This window comes from Silene latifolia, chromosome 7, assembly GCF_048544455.1.
Source record: "Silene latifolia isolate original U9 population chromosome 7, ASM4854445v1, whole genome shotgun sequence".
Taxonomy (NCBI): Eukaryota; Viridiplantae; Streptophyta; class Magnoliopsida; order Caryophyllales; family Caryophyllaceae; genus Silene; species Silene latifolia.
Genome location: NC_133532.1, coordinates 67,498,827 through 67,521,143, shown reverse-complemented (window position 1 = coordinate 67,521,143; position 22,317 = coordinate 67,498,827). Strand labels below are relative to the sequence as shown.

At 38.5% G+C, this 22,317-nt stretch overlaps 1 non-coding gene across 1 annotated transcript; it reads left to right on the top strand.

Annotated features, from left to right (window-relative positions):
* The first annotated feature begins 16,996 nt into the window (after nucleotides 1-16,996).
* Nucleotides 16,997-17,103, top strand: LOC141593786 (small nucleolar RNA R71). Its single transcript, XR_012521850.1, has one exon. It is a non-coding gene; the product is annotated as a small nucleolar RNA R71 (small nucleolar RNA).
* Nucleotides 17,104-22,317: the final 5,214 nt, after the last annotated feature.

The following is a 22,317-nucleotide window of genomic DNA, read 5'->3' as shown; positions in this document are numbered from 1 at the left end:
GTGTTTAGGGGTGTCACAATTTGGGTTGAGATGAGAAGATCACTAAACTAAATAACAATAAAAGTAAACAAGCAAGATGACTAAAATGAGATGTAAACAATTGATTAAAAGCACTAGGGTGTCATGGGGTCATAGGGGATTCATGGGAATTGATCATACAAACAGGTTCTTAAATTATACGCAAGCGATTATTGTTGTGATAGGATCGAGTTGGTTTATATCTTACAATCCTAGGAAGGTTTGGGTCCCGGAGCCGAATCGATTAGATTGTACAACACCTACAAGTCGACTTAATCCTCCCTACTTAACTATATGCATAGTCTAATGAGACTCGAGTTGGTTTATGTCTTACAAGTCTCATTGAAAAGGTAAGTGATGGGAAAAAAATGCAAGGATTCATAGGCTCGCATTTCATCAAACATAACATGTGCATAAGTTGAGATCACAACAAGCAAGCAAATAAATTATGAAAACATATTAAATTAAGCATGAATCATTCCCGATATTATTTTCCCCTAATTACCCATTAACCCTAGTTAAGGAAACTACTCATTCATTATCAAGTTTAACATGTTAACAAGGTTGTCAATCATATTAACAAAGCAACACATGATGAATAAATGAAGATGATTAACAATAATTAAAAAGGGATTAAAAGAGTTATACCTAATGATGATTCCAAAATAATAATGCAAAGAATAAAAGAAGTACTTTATGATTTATGGAAGGTTGTCAATCTCCCAATAAACCCAAATAATCTTCAATTACCCAAAATAAAAGATGAACAAAAGAGAAATTAAGGAAATGAGATTTGTATTAATATTTGATTAGAAGTTGATTATAAGATTAAAGAGAGATTAGAATAATATAAACTACACTAAAGATTGATAAGAAGAACATGATAATCTAATTAGACTAATGGGGTATTTATAATGGGGATTAGGTGCACAAATTAGGGTTACTAAGGGCTTAAATGACGATTAAGTCCTTGAGGAATCGCTCCTCTCAAGAAAAGATGCGGGTCTCCTTTTAGCTAGTCTTCCAAAAATATGTGCATCTTCAATGGAAGGAAGAAGAGGACGTGTCCCTCTGGAGTAGAATCCGAGCGTCCAAGGGTCGGGACGGGCGAATTGGGGAGTTGCTGGACGGGCGTCTGGGTGGCTTGGACGAGCGTCCTGCGAATCTGCTGGACGGGCATCCCGAGGGTTTGGACGAGCGGATTTCGCCTCAGCTTCCTTTTCTTCTTTTCTTCTTTTCTTCTTCCAACAATCCTCCGGGATTTTGTCGGGGATGCAAGGATCTTCTTCATCATTGCCCATCTACTACATTATGTACAAAGGCCTTCTAGTCTTGTATTCTCTTTGATGCTTGGTCATTAGATTCGATCAATTAAGCTCTATTTTGCCATGAAAATGCAAGGTTTGCACTCCTCTCCTACCAAGGAAACAAAACCTCAAAGAATATGCAAAACAAAAGACTAAAGATAGTAAATGACCCAAATATGCACTAAAAATCATAGGAACGAGGCTAATTCGGGGATGAAATATGCTCAAATATTGATCACATCAAATATCCCCAAACCGAACCTTTGCTCGTCCCGAGTAAAGAGGTGACAAAACTAGGACCTTTATTTAAACTATCCTACTAATATAACCGATATGAAACAATTAGCGGGTCTCACTCCGCCCCTTCAACTCACAACAAGACAACCATGAGGTAGGATGCCTTCTTGCAAGGCAAGGCGGGTCTTGCCAAAATGGCGACACATCCAAGCATTAAAGCACACAAAATCAAGTAATGGATGCATCTACAAAAGAATAGCCACTTTCCTCATCTAAGTGGTGGAAATTATCTAAAGGGGAAGCAATTCAAGGGTACACACTCCTTCATAGATATGGTTTCTTCAAACTGCTAAGCCTAGAAGGATACCAATAAATCACCTCCAAGTTGTGTCAAGCTAGGGTACCTTTGTCCTCAATCGTTAAATTCTTTTATCAAGAATAGACTCCCTATGGTGTTACAAACACTGGAGGATCGCGGAATTCCCCTTCTTGCATAGACAAGAAGAAGGGTCGTCCCCTCTCTACCATACACAAAAAATGGATACGATAGATAAAGGGATCCATAGTAATTGAGTTTCATTTGGGAGTTTGCTTTTTGTTGTTGTTTTCCCCCCAATTTCTTGTGGCATTTGACATTTGAGAACACTTTCTTTTTGCCATTTCTTTTGATGTTTGGCTTTTCAATACTTGACAACTTTTCAACTTTTTGCATTTTCTTTTGAATATTTTAAAAGTCACTCCATTTAGTAACGAGGGTGCCTTATATTTGAAGCATAGGAGTTTTTATTTTTGTTACTCCTCTTTTCTTTTGATGCATTTGCAAACTTTTTTGACTTTTCATTTCATTTCTTGAACTCAATTTTTTTGAACAATTTCTTTTTGTGCCCATTCCCTTTGATGACAAAATGTATGGTAGAACATGGATGAATGATGGTTGTATGGTTTCAAGGGTCACCTTGGAATAAACGGTAGCCAAGGAGTTATCACACCACAAGGTACTCTTGACTAGGCCTTAATCCATGGGTCAAAGGATACTAGCATGACACATCCTAGGGTGTTTTACAAATATTCTAACAAGTAAAGTCTTAAGAAGAAAAAGCATCTACTAGAGCCTATATACACTTGTCAAGCTTCCCAAATAGACGGTTTCACAAAATTTTTCCTAAATGCAACTATATGCCATGATGCAACTAACATATATATACATCCTAATGCATATGCTTCTACCAACTAATATGCCAAATAATCTAAATGCAATCCTAAATTCACATTGTTTTTACCGCATCAATCAAAATAAAGCCACATAGTCATTAACATAAAGAGGAAAAAGGAGATTGGAAAGATCATACCATGCGGTGTTCAATATACTCATGTCTCGGATGTGGCGTAGTCGATCAATGTGAACAAGGATGAACAAACACAATATATACAAATCTATACTAAAAAGGAATGAACATGTTTTTGATTTTTTCAATTTTTCAAATTTTTTGGATTTTTCGAAATTTTTGATATTTTTTTTTTTTTGAATTTTCAATAAAAGTCGAGTCAAGTTAAAATTTCCCATCCCCACACTAGTATGGGCATTGTCCTCAATGGCCAATACGATAGGAAATTGTGCAATGAATATGCATGATTTCTAAACTAAATGCAAACTACACTATATGGTGCATGTGTTTTTGTTATGGCGGAGAGCATAATTTAAATTAGCTCCCGATGCATATGCATAGACTTCCCCAAACCAAAAAAGACATTATTTCTAATGTCATAAATTTCGGGGGAGTTTATGCACATGGAATGCAATGCATGAAACTAAAGATTGTCATTTTGGATTTTACAAGTCGGGAACAAAGATAAAGAACACCTTAATGAAGCCAAGGTGTTAGTCCTCTAATGTTTCTAGGACTCCACAAAATAAATGATCAAGATAAAATTAAAAACAAGAGAAGTAGACAAACCGTAAGGGAGGTGTAAGAAAGTAGGAGCCTCCAAAGTTTGCTAATCCTCACCCATTGTATCATCATCATCATCATCATCTCTTGAGGCATCATCAACCTCCATAGATGTGGAATCATGTCCACTCTCACTTTCACTTGCTTGTTCTTCCTCACTTTCCTCTTCCTCTTCTTGAGCTTTTTTTTCTTGAACCTCTTCTTCTTAAACCTCTTCTTGGTCACCACCCTCTCCAACAAACATCTCCTCTCCACCCGGTCTACCACCACTAGGAATGCTAGGAAAGAATACTTCCCTATCCGCCCAACTAGGTAAAGGACAAGACGGATCAAGAAGTCCTTGCCTAACTTGATGTAGGAGGTGCGAATATTGGGCCTTGTAAGCATCCACTCTATCATTGTAAACTTGGTTGTGCATTTCCCTCATGAGTAGTGTCAAGTAGTCATTTCCCACTTCGACTTCCTTGGTTTTGAACTCTTGATATTCAAATGGGTAAGGTGGGGTGATAATGGAGGAGGAGGGCTCGGCAATTTCGCCCCTTTGTTGTTGAATGATATACTCGGTCTCTTCAGAGAGTGGGAGAAGGTAGTTCGGTCGTTGAACATTCAATCGGTAAATTTTGGAAGGCAAGGTGAAGGATCTAGCTTCATTTGTTAACCACCCATATTTGTCGTCAAGAGTGTCGTGCATGACCCACTTGAACTTGTGAATCATGGTGTCCATATCAACAAGATGGCCTCCTTTAACCGGCACATAAGTGTTGTTTTTGTTGAAATCCCGGTTAAAATGCCTAGCCAAATGGGTAACTAGTCCTCCATTGACAATAAAGGCGGCGCCTTCTTTGCCACAATAGACATTAAGCCATCATTCAACCAAAAGTCTTAGAGCATTGTATGGCTTGGTAAATTCCCTCCCAATGTTCAAGGCCAACTCAAGAAGAATACAATCGAGTTTGGTAAGCTGATTTTTGCCATTTCTAGCTATTAAAGTATTCCCAATGACCTTGTGCCATACTCTAATGCCCGGATGGTGGACTAAGAGAGCATGACAATCATGAAAGCGCACGAATTTCTTTCCGGAAATTGCCATCCAAAGAGGAGCGGGGTCATACTTGATAGGAGTCTTTGTATATTTCGGATTATAACTAAGGCCTAATATCTTACCCAATTCGCCATAAGTTATGCGTCTATCAACATTTTCAAGACGAAACTCGATGTTGGTTCGAGTCTCCACTACCATTGTGACTTTCAAAGAACTTAAAAATTCCAAGGTGAGGGAGGGGTATGTCAATTCTTTCATCGTAAACAATTTACCCAATCCCATAGACTCAAAGAAGGTTTTGGTTTGTTTAAGAACACCCAATTTTGACAATGCATCTTCACAAATAAACTTAGTAGGCATGATGGTTTTCTTAGCAAAGAGTGTTGGGGCTGGTGTCCTCCACAGTTAGTGCAATGACATATAAATCTCTAAAAGGATTAAAGGGTATACTTTTGTATTATTATCAGTTGGTCCACGTTTATCAATAACGGTTGGCTTGCTAGATAATTTTGACGTTATTGTCAGACAGATGGCGGTGATCAACTGGTCCCTAAAAGTCACACCTATAGGATACGTTTGAGAGATGTGACGGTATGAAAATACAGTCATGTTGATGCCTAAATATGACTAAGCGGTTAGTCAGAGTTATTGACTAATAATTAGTCAAACGCGATGTTGAGATAATTATTTAATACGGATTAAATAATACGGGCTAAGGCGAATTAAGCGGTTAATTCGTAAATTGAATATAAACGATTATATTTGATTAATGTATATTGAATTAATTAATTATACAATATTGTCATTGTCGGACATGTATTAATATGTCGACTAATTCATGTTACTAGTCGATATTTTATTATCCAATATCGAGTGACAATTTATAATTAAAACCCGTCATATACATTCAGCGATTCGAGTCGGACCACGAGTTAAAATAAGGAGAAAGTGGAAAGCCCACTCCCTCCCTATGTCACGGTTTGGCCGAGAATGAACAAAAGGAGAGCTTTCTCTCCTTTTGACCTAATCATCTCATTTGAAAGAAAATTAGGGTTTTTGGAGCATTTTTCTCTGAAAATCCTAGATCTCTCATCAAAACTTCACAAAAGGCTCTCTCAATATTGCAAGGCAATTAGAGAGCAATTTCTAGCACAAGGGGCATAGTCTCAGACGATCTTGGGTGCAACGATTAGGAGGAAATCTATATTGATTTCTGTTCTTAGGCCGAATTCACAAAGGACCCGAGGTTTATTTTATTCTCTTATCGTTTTCTCTTGTTTTTCGTTTATGACAATTATTCACATGTTAAATTTGCGTTATAATCCTTAATTTTAAGGGAATTTTACGGATATTTCCCTACAAGTGGTATCAGAGCGAGGCCACGTAAATTTTTCATTGTGATTTTCATAAAACGATTTGAATCGATAATTTTTTTTGCATTGAAAACCGTGCGGCAGATTTTCTTTTTACACGGCTGGTTGTTTTTTTTTTTCGTGCTGTTGTTTTCAAGTCGGCCGAACTGATCAAACAATAGGTTTTGTTTTTCGATTTGTTTTTGCATATTGTTATTATAATCCGTCTTTATAGCAATATGTTAAGGTTTTGTCAATTGCAGATTTAATTTAATACGGATTAGGTTTAAATTGCTATTGATGTTTTTTTGTCAAATCGATTATGTTTGGTTTTACCAATGCTCTCGGCATGAGCTGCTGAAAAAAAAAAAAAAAAAAAAAAAAAATTGTGTTTTGATCACGGTCCAGCCGTGAAAGAAGAAAAAAAAAATCGTGTTTTTATTTTTTTTCGGCCATGATATGTACATAATACGGATTTTGTGCACTCGCTTGATAGTGAAACGGTTCACTCACGTACCATTTAGTTATTTTAAAGCAATTTAAAGTAACGGATTATCATGAATTAAAATTAAGTTGATAGAAGCGGTTTTGTCACATAATTTTAATTGTTAAAAGGTGGTTTGGATAAATTTAACATAATTACAGAATTATGTCACGGATAAATTTTGTTTTAGTTGATGCATTTTTATTTATCGTTACTTTTGAATACCATATATATATATATATATATATATATATATATATATATATATATATATATATATATATATATATATATATATATATATATATATATATTTTTATTACGTATTTAATTTTACAAACGGTTGTAACTTAGTGTGGCCTTAGTAGAACGTGTTACCGTAATGATGGAACACGGTCTCGGTTGTATTTTGAGATCTCGCATCTCCGTTTTGGATTTTTCCTTGTAATTACAGTTTTAATTTAGAATGTAAATAGGTTTATATTTTGTAAATTTTAAATTGTAATTTTGAGAAGACCAAAGATGGAGATCGGATGCTCACTCCCGCTACATGGATCAAGATGGAACATCAAGACAAGCTTCTCGGGTCCAACGGTGGATTCCAAAGTTGTATTATGTTCATTTTGCTAGGATAGGCCACACTAGGACTTTTATATACGTTTTAATTTTGTTTTATGTTTTTCATCGTAACGATAGTTTGCATCATATTCCGCCTAAAACCAAACCACCAAATATTTGCATGAAAACTGACTCATATAGAGGTCACGCGTTAGTTTTCTATGACATACAGATGTCACACGAATTTATAAGCCATCACCTAAGTTAATTCATTCACGTAATGCTAGTTTTTCGTTCACTTAAAATGAATTAAAACTAAGTTGATGGGATCTTCCTCGTATAACCAAAAATTGAGAATAGTCTTTATAGGTCAAACTCCAATGAATCCCTTCTTCGTCGGTAGGCATAATATGACCCCTTCTACGTCGGGTAAGTTGGAACTGATTGACCTATTTTATCTCAACACTATGGTCACTCGTACGATCCTGTGATTATGGTGGACTATAGAAAGGATTTACGGAAATCTATCGACCAAGAGTTCTAACGGTAGAACTAGCTAAACAGTTGGCTTATCAATTTACGGAAATTGAGTCTTGGGATCATTTGTATAATTCTTGAGGTAGATCGATTATACAAGTGCAATGAGTCTACACGTTAAAATGAATTTTAAATAGACTTAAATCACCACGATGAGTTGCTTATTTCGTTTTGTTTTTCCTTTTTTTTTTCAGTGTAGATCACGATCATTTAAACTTCTAATAACAAAATGGCTGGCCGTACGGACGACCCAATGCCAAGTGCCACATTGGACCGTGAGTCCTGGCTTCGGATCTTCCTGAATCAGATGAATCAGTCTACTAGACTGAAGAATGATGGATCAAACTTCGCAGACTGGGAGGCGGCATTACGGAATGCTGCCATTGCTGATGGGAAGCTCAAATATCTGGTAGAGCCCATCCCGCCAAACCCAGGCCCCACGGCTGGAGCTAACGAGATCGCCACGTATAGCGATTTCGTCAAGGAAGCGGGTGCGATAAAGAACGTACTCATTTTTGCAATGGAATCCAATTTTCAGAAACGCTTCATAGCCCAAGGTGCAAACAAGATTTTCACCACGCTCACTAAGGAATTCTCGAAAGCACCGAGAATTGTGACCTATGAGCATACCTGTCGCTTCTTTGAGGCGAAACTCCAGAAGGGCCAACCGGTTAGCCCACACATTCTCAGCATGATTGAGAATGTCGAGAAACTGGAGGCACTTGATTGTAAGATCAGTGAGAACATCGTGATTGACCGCATGCTTCATTCACTCCACGATGGTTTTGCGCTCTTTAGAGCCAATTACTATATGAATGATTTGAAGAAAAGTCCTCATGCACTACACTCCCTTCTCGTACAGACCGAGAAGGACATGAAGTTTAGTGGGAGCATGAAACAGGATGTTCTCGTTGTGTCAAACAAGGGCAAGGGTAAGGGCAAAGCTCGGGCGGACGTAGCGAGGGTGTCCGAAGTTTAAGAAGTCAGGATCAAGTAAGAGTGGGCCTGGTGAGTCGAGCACCTCACTAGGCGCGACAAAGAGCAAGACAGGTAACATGGAATGCCATCATTGCCACAAGACTGGGCATTGGAGGCGTACATGTCCTGTATACCATGAGGACATAAAAGCAGGTCGCGTTACTCCTGTTGGTATGTCTTCTTCTTCTTCTTTTATTCATATGATTGAGATTAACCACGCAAGTTACGGAACTTGGGTACTAGATCTTGGTTGTGGTTCTCATCTCGTGCAATCATGTGCGGGGGCTCCGAAACATCGAACCCCTCGTAAAGGGTGAGGTGGACTGCGTGTTGGGAATGGAGCACGAGTGGTCATGGTCTCAAGGGGAACATATGTGATCCAGCTTCCTAGCGGATTTGAGTTATTTTTATATAACTGCTATTATGTACCCAGTCTATCCAAAAACATTATTTCAGTTTCTGCACTTGACAAACTTGGTTTTTCATTTGTAATAGAGAATAATAGCTGCATTTTCTCATTACACGATATGATTTATGGCAAGGCGGTCTCCATGAATGGAATTTATGTTTTAGATCGAGACCCACGAAATATTGCACGTAATGAATAAAAAGTTAAAGGTTGGTGACAAAGATCAAACTTATCTATGGCACCGCCGTATGGGACACATTAATGAGAAACGCGTTAAACAAAATCATACGAATGGAGCTATCTCGGCCTTTGATTTTCAATCATTTGGCACGTGTGAATCATGTCTCATTGGTAAGATGACTCGAATTTCCTTCAAAGGTGTTGGAATGCGCGCTGCTGACCTATTAGGACTCATACACACGGATGTGTGTGGACCTATGTCAATCACCGCACGAGAAGGCTATACATATTTCATCACTTTCACGGACGATTTAAGTAGATATGGCTATGTCTACTTGATGAAGCATAAAAGTGAGTCCTTTGAGAAATTCAAAGAATACCAGAATCGGGTACAGAACCAACTGGGTGGAAAGATTAAAACACTACGATCAGACCGTGGTGGCGAGTATCTTTAACACGAGTTTGATCAACACCTTAAGGACTGTGGGATCGCCTTACAGTTAACTCCACCTGGAACACCTCAGTTGAATGGTGTGTCCGAACGGAGAAATCGAACACTACTTGATATGGTTCGATCCATGATGAGTCACACCGTATTACCTGATTCATTATGGGGTTATGCTCTTCTGTCAGCTGCTCTAATACTTAACCGAACTCCGTCTAAAGCTGTTGATAAGACTCCATATGAACTATGGAAGGGAACGGTCCGCAACTTGTCCTTTATACGGGTTTGGGGCTGCGAGGCTTATGTTAAGTGGAGACACGAGGATAAGCTCGGCCCGCGATCGGTCAAGACATACTTTATAGGTTATCCTAAAGGAACATTTGGTCATTACTTCTATTCGCCAACCGAACAACGTGTATTTGTTGCGGCTAGTGAGACATTCTTAGAGAAGGAATTTCTCGAGAACGCGAAGAGTAATAGAACCTTCGAGCTATCGGAGATTCCAGAACCAAATGCCGAGCAACCATTGGAGGAACCAGTTCCTTCAATCCCGGCTGCGGTGAATATTCCTGAGGAACCTAGGAGGTCGGGTAGAGTTTCTATTCCTCCGGACAGATACATTGGTATGGTCGAGGAACATGACATAGATGACATTCTACTCTTAACGAGTAGTGAACCCGCAACCTTTTAAGGTGCCATGACTAGTTCCGACTCAAAGCTATGGCTTGAGGCCATGCAATCCGAGATGGACTCCATGTATGAGAACAACGTATGGGATCTTGTTGACTTTCCTGCTAAGGTTCGTCCCCTTCAATGCAAATGGCTTTACAAGATAAAGCATTCTGTGGAAGGTCAACAAGATATCTATAAAGCACGACTAGTTGCTAAGGGTTTCACCCAAGTGCCAGGTTTGCACTACGATGAAATTTTTGCACCCGTAGTCATGCTGCGTTCCATTCGGATTATCTTAGCGATTTCCGCTTTTCATGACTATGAAATTTGGCAAATGGATGTGAAAACCGTCTTCTTAAACGGTTATTTGGAGGAAGAGTTGTACATGGTACAACCCGAAGGTTTCATCGATCCTGAACATCCTAAGAAAGTGTGCAAGCTTAAGCGTTCCATTTATGGACTTAAGCAAGCTTCTCAGAGTTGGAATCATCGTTTCGACCAAGTGATAAAAGAAAATGGATTTACTCGATCGGTCAAGGAACCATGTCTATATATCAAGTCGAGTGGGAGTAAGATTGTCTTCCTAATATTGTATGTTGATGACATACTCCTGATTGGGAATGACATACCTCTCTTAACTTCGGTAAAGTATGGTTGAAGAACCATTTCCAGACGAAAGATCAGGGTGAGGCACAAAGAATTTTGGGCATCCGTATCTATCGAGATAGATCACGTCGGATGTTATCTCTCAGTCAGGAATCTTATATAGACAAGATTCTAGAGAGATTCAGCATGACTAACTCCAAAAAGGGGTTTCTTCCTATGGCTCCAGGGGTGCATTTGAGCAAGTCTCAGGCACCAGAGACACCGGAAGAGAAAGAGCGCATGACCCGGATTCCTTATGCTTCGGCTATAGGATCAATCATGTATGCCATAATATGCACACGTCCGGACGTGGCATATGCATTGAGTATGACAAGTCGATTCCAACAAAGATCCGGTGAATCACATTGGATGGTCACACAACATTCTTAAGTACCTACGGAGGACTAAAGATTGGGCATTGACTTATGGAGGCGATCAAAAGCTATGCGCAACCGGTTCTGCAGATGCCGCTTCCAAACGGATCGAGATGACTCGAAATCTCGACTGGATTCGTTTTTACTCTTAATGGCGCTGCTGATCACCGGAAGAGTCCAAACAAAGTGTTACAGCAGATTCTACGACTGAGTCCGAGTACTATGCCGCGTCTGAAGCTGCAAAGGAAGTGATATGGATGCGTCAATTCTTACAAGGACTATCTATAGTGCCTAGTTCGAATGACCCGATCACCATCTATTGCGACAATAGAGGTGCCATCTTCCAAGCTAAGGAGCCTAAGTCTAGCAACAAGTCTAGACATGTACAACGGAAAGCTCATCTAATCCGAGATTACGTAGAGCAAAAGGAGGTAGTGATAGAAAAGATTGCTACAGATGATAATATAGCATATCCTCTCACTAAACTATTACGACAAGATAAGCATGAAGGGCATGTTAATTCCATGGGAATTAAACGTGTTCCTGAGTTGTAGTACTCTTTTATGGATTAGATTCATTTTCTTGTGTACTCTATACGACATCATCATTTTGATATTTATATATTTTGTTTTTCATGTGGAGTTGTACGACAATTTTGAACACCACAAAGTGAACTGAACAAACATTATATTTTTGGTCCTTAATTGCCCAAGTGAGTTGATAACTCTGGCAATTATTTTGTGACGTTGGTTGATGGTGGGTTCAACGAGCCATAAGTCAAACGGTTGACTGACCAATCACAGAGGCGAGTTATACGGATATCTCGTAGGACACAATTGTGACAACGACGTGGAGTCCTAAATGTTTTATAACATTCGGTGCCAGGTCGTGGATAGGACCTCCATGGTGATCCTAAGAGTCGATTCTTTTGACTATCGACTGTCTCTTAAGATTAAGGCAGATTTTGGGTGACTTTGGTTTCTTTCTCACGGTCATCCGTAACAGGGGGCCAAGTAGATTTTTTCTGGGTCATTTCATGCTGTGCTTAGATCGGCAAGAGTCGAGTTGAAGGAAATATTCAGCCTTTATCAGGTACTCGATATTTCTCGGGGCCACTCGAGGAGTCAGAATCGAAATGCATGGCCATGCTCGAATACGGATTCGTTTTATCAGTTAAGTTACTCTCTAGTCGGGGAAACCACTCTTGATACAGATCGATTGTAAAATACGACCTTTGCGGATACGGATCTGCAAATTGTTTTACATTGAGTGGGAGAAATTTTAAATGGATATGAGAATCGGTTATCGCACATACACTTGTACGGACAAGTGGGAGTTTGTTGGAGTCGGTGTCCTCCAGTTAGTGCGGATAACGTTATTGCACGTACACTTGTACGGACAAGTGGGAGCTTGTTGGGGCTGGTGTCATCCACAGTTAGAGCAATGACATATAAATCTATAAAAGGATTAAAGGGTATACTTTTGTATTATTATCAGTTGGTCCACGTTTATCAATAACGGTTGGCTTGCTAGATAAGTTTGACGTTATTGTCATACAGATGGCGGTGATCAACTGGTCCCTAAAAGTCACACCTATAGGATACGTTTGAGAGATGTGACGGTATGAAAATACAGTCATGTTGATGCCTAAATATGACTAAGCGGTTAGTCGGAGTTATTGACTAATAATTAGTCAAACGCGATGTTGAGATAATTATTTAATACGGATTAAATAATACGGGCTAAGGCGAATTAGGCGGTTAATTCGTAAATTGAATATAAACGATTATATTTGATTAATGTATATTGAATTAATTAATTATACAATATTGTCATTGTCGGACATGTATTAATATGTCGACTAATTCATGTTACTAGTCGATATTTTATTATCCGATATCGAGTGACAATTTATAATTAAAACTCGTCATATACATTCAGTGATTCGAGTCGGACCACGAGTTAAAATAAGGAGAAAGTGGAAAGCCCACTCCCTCCCTACGTCACGGTTTGGCCGAGAATGAACAAAAGGAGAGCTTTCTCTCCTTTTGACCTAATCATCTCATTTGAAAGAAAATTAGGGATTTTGGAGCATTTTTCTCTGAAAATCCTAAATCTCTCATCAAAACTTCACAAAAGGCTCTCTCAATATTGCAAGGCAATTAGAGAGCAATTTCTAGCACAAGGGGCATAGTCTCAGACGATCTTGGGTGCAACGATTAGGAGGAAATCTATATTGATTTCTGTTCTTCGGCCGAATTCACAAAGAACCCGAGGTTGATTTTATTCTCTTATCGTTTTCTCTTGTTTTTCGTTTATGACAATTATTCACATGTTAAATTTGCGTTATAATCCTTAATTTTAAGGGAATTTTACGGATATTTCCCTACAAAGAGAACGAATTTCTCCCTGTGAGAGCCGGAAGTGAAAGTTACCTCCGGATAATTAGATAATTGTTCAATGACCGGAGTTGTTGATGTTGTATCTTCCATAGGGGAACCTTGTTGTTGAACCTCCAACCTTGCCTCATGGACTACCAATGCCTTTGACAATTGTTTTGCTTGAAGAGCTAGTTGCCTTTTGGAAAGTGTCTTCTTTGGGGGTGCATTTGTACCTCCTTTAGTTCTTGCCATTCTCCTTTGCTTGATTACACCAATAAAAGATTGAAATCTTCAATTTTTAGTTATACCCAAATCGATTTAGGATGAATGAATGTTGCTTTGTATCCTAAAAATCGACTCAAAGGTTGAAGATTTTGGTGTTTGAGTCACTTGTTGTTGCAAAAGGAGTGATTAATTTTTGTTGTGAGGAAGTTTGGATTTGATTTTGTTGAGTTTGGTTGAGGAAATTTGATTTTGTTGATAGAGAGGATGAGGGTTTTGGGGGTTTTTAGGTAGTGGGTAGTGTTTGTATGTTGAAGAAATGAGAATGAATGGGAGAAAGGGGTTTAAAATGAACCGTTATATTTGAAAGTGCAGTAGAGGACGAGCGGACCAGGCATTGGGACGGGCGGATTCTTTAATGTTTGGCTCAGGAAAAGACGCCACAGGACGAGCGTCTTGCTTCTAAGATGAGCGAATTCCTGGGTAGGGACGAGCGCCTTTCTAGGTGGACGGTCGGATTCCTTTACAGATAAAATCCCAGATTTTTGCCACTAAAAAGAGGAGCGTCTTTTGTGAAGGACGGCCGTCCAAAATGAGACGAGCGGATTCTCAGCTGAGACGCTCGGATTCTTTTACAGACCAGTCTTTTGTATTCTGCAGCTCTACCAGACGAGCGTCCGGTGACCTTGGACGCTCGGGTTCTTCAGGACGAGCGGATTATCCGTTTGGACGCTCGGATTCGTCCTTGACCACACGGATTCAGGTCCATCCGTGGGTACTTCGTAACCCGTGTCATTATCAATCTTCAATTCTCATGTTCTTCATTGTAGGGGCACTACAAAGGCATGAATAGCCTAGGCAATTGCTATCCCCACACTAAGGTAAAGCACTACACATTAATAAAATCATAAGTCCCTCCCTCACTTCTCTCAAAATGATGAATATCTTGATCAAGGCACAAGAATACAAACCCAAAAATGACAAAAATGCAATGTAATAATTAAAATACAAGTTAGGGAGTTAGGGAGTTAGAATATTTACAAATGGTGGTTTAGGGAGGACTCGACCAAACTCTCATCCAATGTGAGATGTCAAGGGGGCATGTTCAAGGTGTTGTTGATGTTACTCAACACCTTGAAGAAGTAGTCGAAAGCTTACTCATTATCATGATAAATGTCCTCAATAGATTTTTGCACTTGTTGTTCTCAATGATGATCTTGGTTCATATCATTACCAATATAGGGATTGAATATCCCTTCGAACTCATCATCCCAAAGACCACAAACTTCGTCTACTTGATCATTAAAAATTTCTTTAGTTGATAGAGACAACTCTCCTTCGTTCTTGTCTTGGCCAATGAGGCCATCTTCTTCACTTATCATGAGTGAGCTTTTCAAGCTCTCATTGTCGCTATTTCCTTGCTCTTTTGATGGACCATCATCCACTTTCATTTTCCATTCCAACTTTTTCCTATCATCCTTCCGGCTATAGTGATCAACCATAAAGCACGGCTTATGCAATCGAGGAGCTCTCATGGTCTTGTCAAGATTGAAAGTGATGGTTTCATCTCCCGCTTCAAGGGTGAGTTATCCATGCTTTACATCGATCACCGCTCCCGCAGTGTGCAAGAAAGGTCTTCCTAAGATAATAGGGATGTTGGAGTCTTCTTTCATGTCAACAATAACAAAATCCACCGGGATGAAGAATTTTCCAATTCTCACGGGAACATCTTCCCATATCCCTAAAGGTGTCTTTGTTGATCTATCCGCCATTTGAAGCGTGATGTTGGTACATTTGAGTTCTCCCATTCCTAGCCTCTTGCTAACCGAATATGGCATGACACTAACACTTGCCCCAAGGTCATATAGAGCTTTGTTGATTGTAGTGTCACCAATAGTGCATGGAATGGAGAAGCTTCCCGGATCTCTGAGTTTTGGAGGTGAGCTCCCTTGAAGGATGGCACTACTCACCTTAGTGAAGGCAATAGTCTCAAGCTTCCGGATTGATTTCTTCTTCGTAAGGATGTCCTTAATGTACTTTACATAGGCCGGAACGTGATTGATCAATTCCGTGAAAGGAATCGAGACTTCTAAATTCTTCACAATCTCCATGAATTTTCCAAGTTGGTCATCAAACTTAAGCTTAGCTTGACGACTCGAGAATGGAAGTCTAATCACAATGGGCTCCTTCTCTTTGGCCTTTTCTTAACATTTCTTTGAAACTTCATGATTGGTAGGTTCTTCTTCCCTAGAGTTTTGCACAACTCTTTCCTTGTCACTAGCTTCCACAACTTTATCCTCAACTTGCTTCTTTGGTCCTTCATATCTCCTACCACTCCTCAAGTGAATGGCACTAACCGTTTCATGTCTTGGGGGATTACTTTGCGGTGGTAATTGCCCCTTTTATCTTTGAGAATTTGAAGATGCTAGTTGGGTCAATTGGGTTTCCAACATTTTTGTGTGGGCTAGGATGTTGTTGATGGTGATGTCTTTTGCTTGGCTATCTTTTTGCATTTGAGTGAAAAATTCTTGTTGATTCTTTTGCATTTGGAGGACCGCTTTTTGAACATCAAAACCTTGGTCATTTTGTTGATTGTATGGAGTTTGATTTTCATAACCTTGGTTTTGGTAGAAAAATGGTCGTTGATTTTGGTTTCTCATGGGAGGTGGGGTGTATGTTGGTTGAGGGTTTTGAACATTTTGGCTTTTGTATGAGATATTTGGGTGGAATTTGTTGTTTTCATTGTAATAGTTGGAATAAGGGGTACCACTTTTGTATGCTTGAAAAGCATTCACTTGCTCATTTGTTCCCTACATTCGCTTTGGTCATGTCCCAAAGTTCCACAATTCTCACATATCCCACTTGGGATTAATGAAGATGCCACCATGGCATTAACATGATGCTTTGGTGATTTTGAGGCTTCTTCAAGTTTAGCCATAGCCTTCTTGAACTTCAAGTTGATAGTATCAATATGAGCACTCAGTTGAGCACCCAATTGAGTAATAGAGTCCACTTCATGCTTTCCTCCTCTAGTAGCCTTGCGAGGTCTACTATATTGTGATTTATGGACCGCCATTTTCTCAATCTTGTTCCAAGTTTGATTATCGTTAGCTTCGGTGAACATACCATTTGATCCCATGTTGAGAATGTTTCTCGATTCTTCATAAAGAAGATTCCAAAATTATTGTACCAAGAACCACTCGCTAAGTCCATGAGGAGGACATGAGCGACAAATTCCTTTGAATCGCTCACAAGCTTCATACAAAGATTCTTCGTCCCTTTGCTTAAAACCCGTAATTTGAGCTCTTAGCATGTTATTCTTTTCTGGAGGGTAGAATTTTTTGTAGAAAGCTAGAGCTAACTTCTTCCAAGAGTCAATTCCAAGAGTGGTCTTATCAAGGCTTTTCAACCATTATTTTGCGGTGCCAATTAGAGAAAAAGGAAATAAGACCCATCGAATTTGGTCTTGAGTCACTCCGGTTTGTGAAATCGCATCACAATAGTCACAAAAAGTGTCCATGTGGGAATGAGGGTCTTCACTAGGCATCCCCCCAAATTGGCTTCTTTCGACTAATTGGATAAATGCGGATTTTGCAATGAAATTTCTGGTTAAGTGTTGTGGTGTGGGAGTACCATTGGGTAGGTTCTCCTCGGTTGGTACGGAATGTGATGAAAATTTAGGCATTGTGGGTTGATTGTGTGATCGATTTTGTGTTGGGTTCTCCTCACCTTCTCTTGCAAAAGGGTTGATGAACTCAATAGTATTTGCTTGAATATCTACAACCTCACCAATACCTCTCAAAGTGTTTCTAGCAAGTCTTCTATTGGTTGTCAAAGTCCTTTCAATTTCGTGATCAATGGGTAACAAGTTACCTTGTGATCTTCTAGACATGCAAAATATCAAATAACTTGAAAATAATTAGAACAAACCTTGAGGAGTTTTACTTCCCCAAGGTAAAGAAAGACACAACTAATAACAATCAAAGAAAATCAAATCAAGTTAACACCGTCCCCGGAAACGACGCCATTTTTGGTCGGTCCGCTTTGAGCTTAGATTTCGGTTACTTGTCGTTAGGAGCACCTAGACCAAAACAATATTTATAACTTCACAAACAACTCTACTATTATTAAAGAGGCAAGTAAAGGTCGGATCCCAAGGGACGGGTATTGATGTAGGATTTTCGATTGCAAGTAGTGGTGTCTAGGGGTGTCACAATTTGGGTTGAGATGAGAAGATCACTAAACTAAATAACAATAAAAGTAAACAAGCAAGATGACTAAAATGAGATGTAAACAATTGATTAAAAGCACTAGGGTGTCATGGGGTCATAGGGGATTCATGGGGAATTGATCATACAAACATGTTCTCAAATTATAAGCAAGCGATTATTGTTGTGATAGGATCGAGTTGGTTTATATCTTACAATCCTAGGAAGGTTTGGGTCCCGGAGCCGAATCGATTAGATTGTACAACACCTACAAGTCGACTTAATCCTCCCTACTTAACTATATGCATGGTCTAATGAGACTCGAGTTGGTTTATGTCTTACAAGTCTCATTGAAAAGGTAAGTGATGGGTAAAAAATGCAAGGATTCATAGGCTCGGATTTCATCAAACATAACATGTGCATAAGTTGAGATCACAACAAGCAAGCAAATAAATTATGAAAACATATTAAATTAAGCATGAATCATCCCCCATATTGGTTTCTCCTAATTACCCATTAACCCTAGTTAAGGAAATTACTCATTCATTATCAAGTTTAACATGTTAACAAGGTTGTCAATCATATTAACAAAGCAACACATGATGAATAAATGAAGATGATTAACAATAATTAAAAAGGGATTAAAAGAGTTATACCTAATGATGATTCCAAAATAATAATGCAAAGAACAAAAGAAGTACTTGATGATTGATGGAAGGTTGTCAATCTCCCAATAAACCCAAATAATCTTCAATTACCCAAAATAAAAGATGAACAAAAGAGAAATTAAGGAAATGATATTTGTATTAATATTTGATTAGAAGTTGATTACAAGATTAAAGAGAGATTAGAATAATATAAACTACACTAAAGATTGATAAGAAGAACATGATAATCTAATTAGACTAATGGGGTATTTATAGTGGGGATTAGGTGCACAAATTAGGGTTACTAAGGGCTTAAATGACGATTAAGTCCTTGAAGAATCGCTCCTCTCAAGAAAAGATGCGGGTCTCCTTTTAGCTAGTCTTCCAAAAATATGCGCATCTTCAATGGAAGGAAGAAGAGGATGTGTCCCTCTGGAGTAGAATCCGAGCGTCCAAGGGTCGGGACGGGCAGATTGGGGAGTTGCTGGACGGGCGTCTGGGTGGCTTGGACGAGCGTCCTGGGAAGCTGTTGGACGGGCGTGCCGATGGTTTGGACGAGCGGGTTCCGCCTCAGCTTCCTTTTCTTCTTTTCTTCTTTTCTTCTGCCAACAATCCTCCGGGATTTTGTCTGGGATGCAAGGATCTTCTTCATCATTGCCCATCTACTACATTATGTACAAAGGCCTTCTAGTCTTGTCTTCTCTTTGATGCTTGGTCATTAGATTCGATCAATTTAGCTCTATTTTGCCATGAAAATACAAGGTTTGCAATCCTCTCCTACCACGGAAACAAAACCTCAAAGAATATGCAAAACAAAGGACTAAAGATAGTAAATGACCCAAATATGCACTAAAAAACATAGGAGCGAGGCTAATTTGGGGACGAAATATGCTCAAATATTGATCACATCAATATGTATACAATGTGTTATATGATTTGTAAAATCAGTACGTGTTATATGGACAAGTGTTAATGTAAAGAAGGAAGCCGAGGAGGACATGGCAAGCGAGAAGGAAATGGCAAAGGAGACTGAGGTGGGAGCCGAGGATCGATATCAGGCAGTTTAAGAGGAAGAGGAAGCCAGGAAGGCCGTGACACAGGATGAGATTGAGGTAGTTGATGATCAGACGTTCTTCTCTACACCAAAAAAGGTAATAGCTTCTAGTTTATAATTATTCATCTCAGTACACCTTTTTTACTTATGAAATTTATTAAAGGTAGTGAATGTATGTGTACTAATTGATTAAAGCTGTCGTGAAGGGCGATTACAAGGTGGCTTGTCGTCTGTTCTATTTACTGGGGAAACAGAAAGTTGCTGTTGCCAGAGGTTACGTGTTCGCTTACGACTGGCTTCAACAAGTTAAGGTTCATGGTATACCCCTGTTGGAGCTGGTGTCCTCCACAAATTAGTGTGATAACATTTGTAAATCTCTTACAGGTTCACAAGGGTATACTTCGTATATTTAATCCGTTGATTAACGTTTACCTAATAACGGTTGGTTTGCTAGAAAGTTTGACGTTATTATCATACAGATGGCGGTGATCAATTGGTCCCTAAAGGTCACACCTATAGAACGTATTTGAGAAATGTGGTTATAAAAATATAATTACATTGATGCCCAAAATGACTAAAAAGTTAGTCAATGTATTGATGAGATAATTATTTAATGAAAATTAAATAATATTAAGTTGAGACGAATTAACTGTCAATTCGTAAATTAAATATAATAAGTTATATTTAATTAAATATATATATATAAGGTTAGTTTGGACGAATTAATCTGTTAATTCGTAGTTAAATATAATCAGTTGTATTTAATATCAATAAGTTGAATGTGTCATAGTGGTAATAGGAAAGTTTTTTTTTTTTTTGGCCGAGATATATTTAAAGCATTGGATTTTGGTTTTTTTTTATTTTGGTCAATTAGTTATTGTGAATCGGTTCACAATTTTATGATACCGAGTTATTTTAAAGCGGTTTAAAATTTTGATGGATAGAATTCATATTACAAGTTTAATATGGATTGAAATGAAATTAATGTGATTAAATTGCGGAATTGTCACTTAATTTAATTTAAATAGGTGGTTTGGATAAATTAATCAACGTAATTAATGAATTGTGTAATGAATGTTTAATTTATTTTAGTTGATGCTTTTAATTTTGTTGAATGAATCGAATGAATGAATTTTATTTACGTATTTATTTTTGCAATCGGTTGTATTTTGTAATACTTAGTGTGGCCTTAGTCAATTATGTTTTCGTAATGAAGGAAACATAATTTTTATGTAATTATGAGATCTCGAATCTCCTTTATTTTAGTTTTGGGATTTGAAATTAGAATGTAATTAATAGGTCAATTATGTAATTTTAATTATTTTAATTTCAAAGAAGACTAAAGATGAAGATTCAAGCTCACTCCCGCTACATGGATCAAGATGGAACATCAAGACAAGCTTCTCGGGTCCAAGGATGGATTCCAAACTTGTATTTATTGTTCATTTTGATAAGATAGGCCACACTAGGACTTTTACTGTTTTTTTTTACGTTTTTCATTTTATTGCTTTTCATTCAAATGCTAGTAATTGCATCATATTCCGCCTAAAACCAAACCACCTACTACTAAAATGCATGAAAATTGACTCATATAGTTGTATGTTAGTTTTCATGGACATGCAGATGTCACAGTCTTTAAGCCATCACTTTAGTTTAAATCATTCTCGCATGCTAGATAATAGTTCACTTAAAATGAATTAAAAATAGTTGATGGGATCTTCCTCTAAAAACCGGAAATTGAGATTAGTCTTTATAAAGGCAAACATCTATGAGTCCCTTCTTCGTCGGTAGGCCTAATATGACCCCTTCTACGTTGGGTAAGTATTTGTGTTGACTTAGTTTACCTCAACATCATAGTCCGAAGAGTTTCTCGTGATTATGATGGACTAAAGATAGAATTTACAGAAATTTATCGACCAGGAATTCTAACGGTAGAATTAGCTAACAGGTTAGCTTATCAATTTACAGAGAATTGAGTCTTGGGTTCATTTATATAATTCTTGAGGGAGGTCAATTGTATAAATGTTTTTTGAGTCTTCGCGTTATGACATTAGTTCATTAGACTTAAAATAAAAACGATGCATGCTTATTATTTTATTCTTCTTTCCCAGTGTAGAACACGCTAATTATCAATAATACTGTTACATCAAATGGCTGGAAATAACGCAATCCCAATGCCTAGTGCCACACTAGATCGTTCATCCTGGCTAAAAGTATTCATGGACCAAATGAATCAATCCACGCGACTGAAGAATGATGGGTCCAACTTTGCGGACTGGGAGGCGGCACTACGGAATGCTGTCATTGCTGACGGTAAGCTCAGGTATTTAACTGAGCCAATACCGGTCAACCCAGGTCCAAATGCTGGAGCCAACGAGTCACTCGCTTATAGTGATTTCGTTATGGAAGCGGGTGCGATAAAGAACGTACGCATCTTTGCAATGGAAACCAATTTGCAGAGACGCTTCATTGCCCAAGGTGCAAACAAGATTTTAACCACGCTCACTAATGAGTTCTCAAAGGCACCGAGAATCATCACATATGAGCATACCTATCGCTTCTTTGATGTGAAACTCCAGAAGGGCCAACCGGTTAGCCCACACATTCTTCACATGATT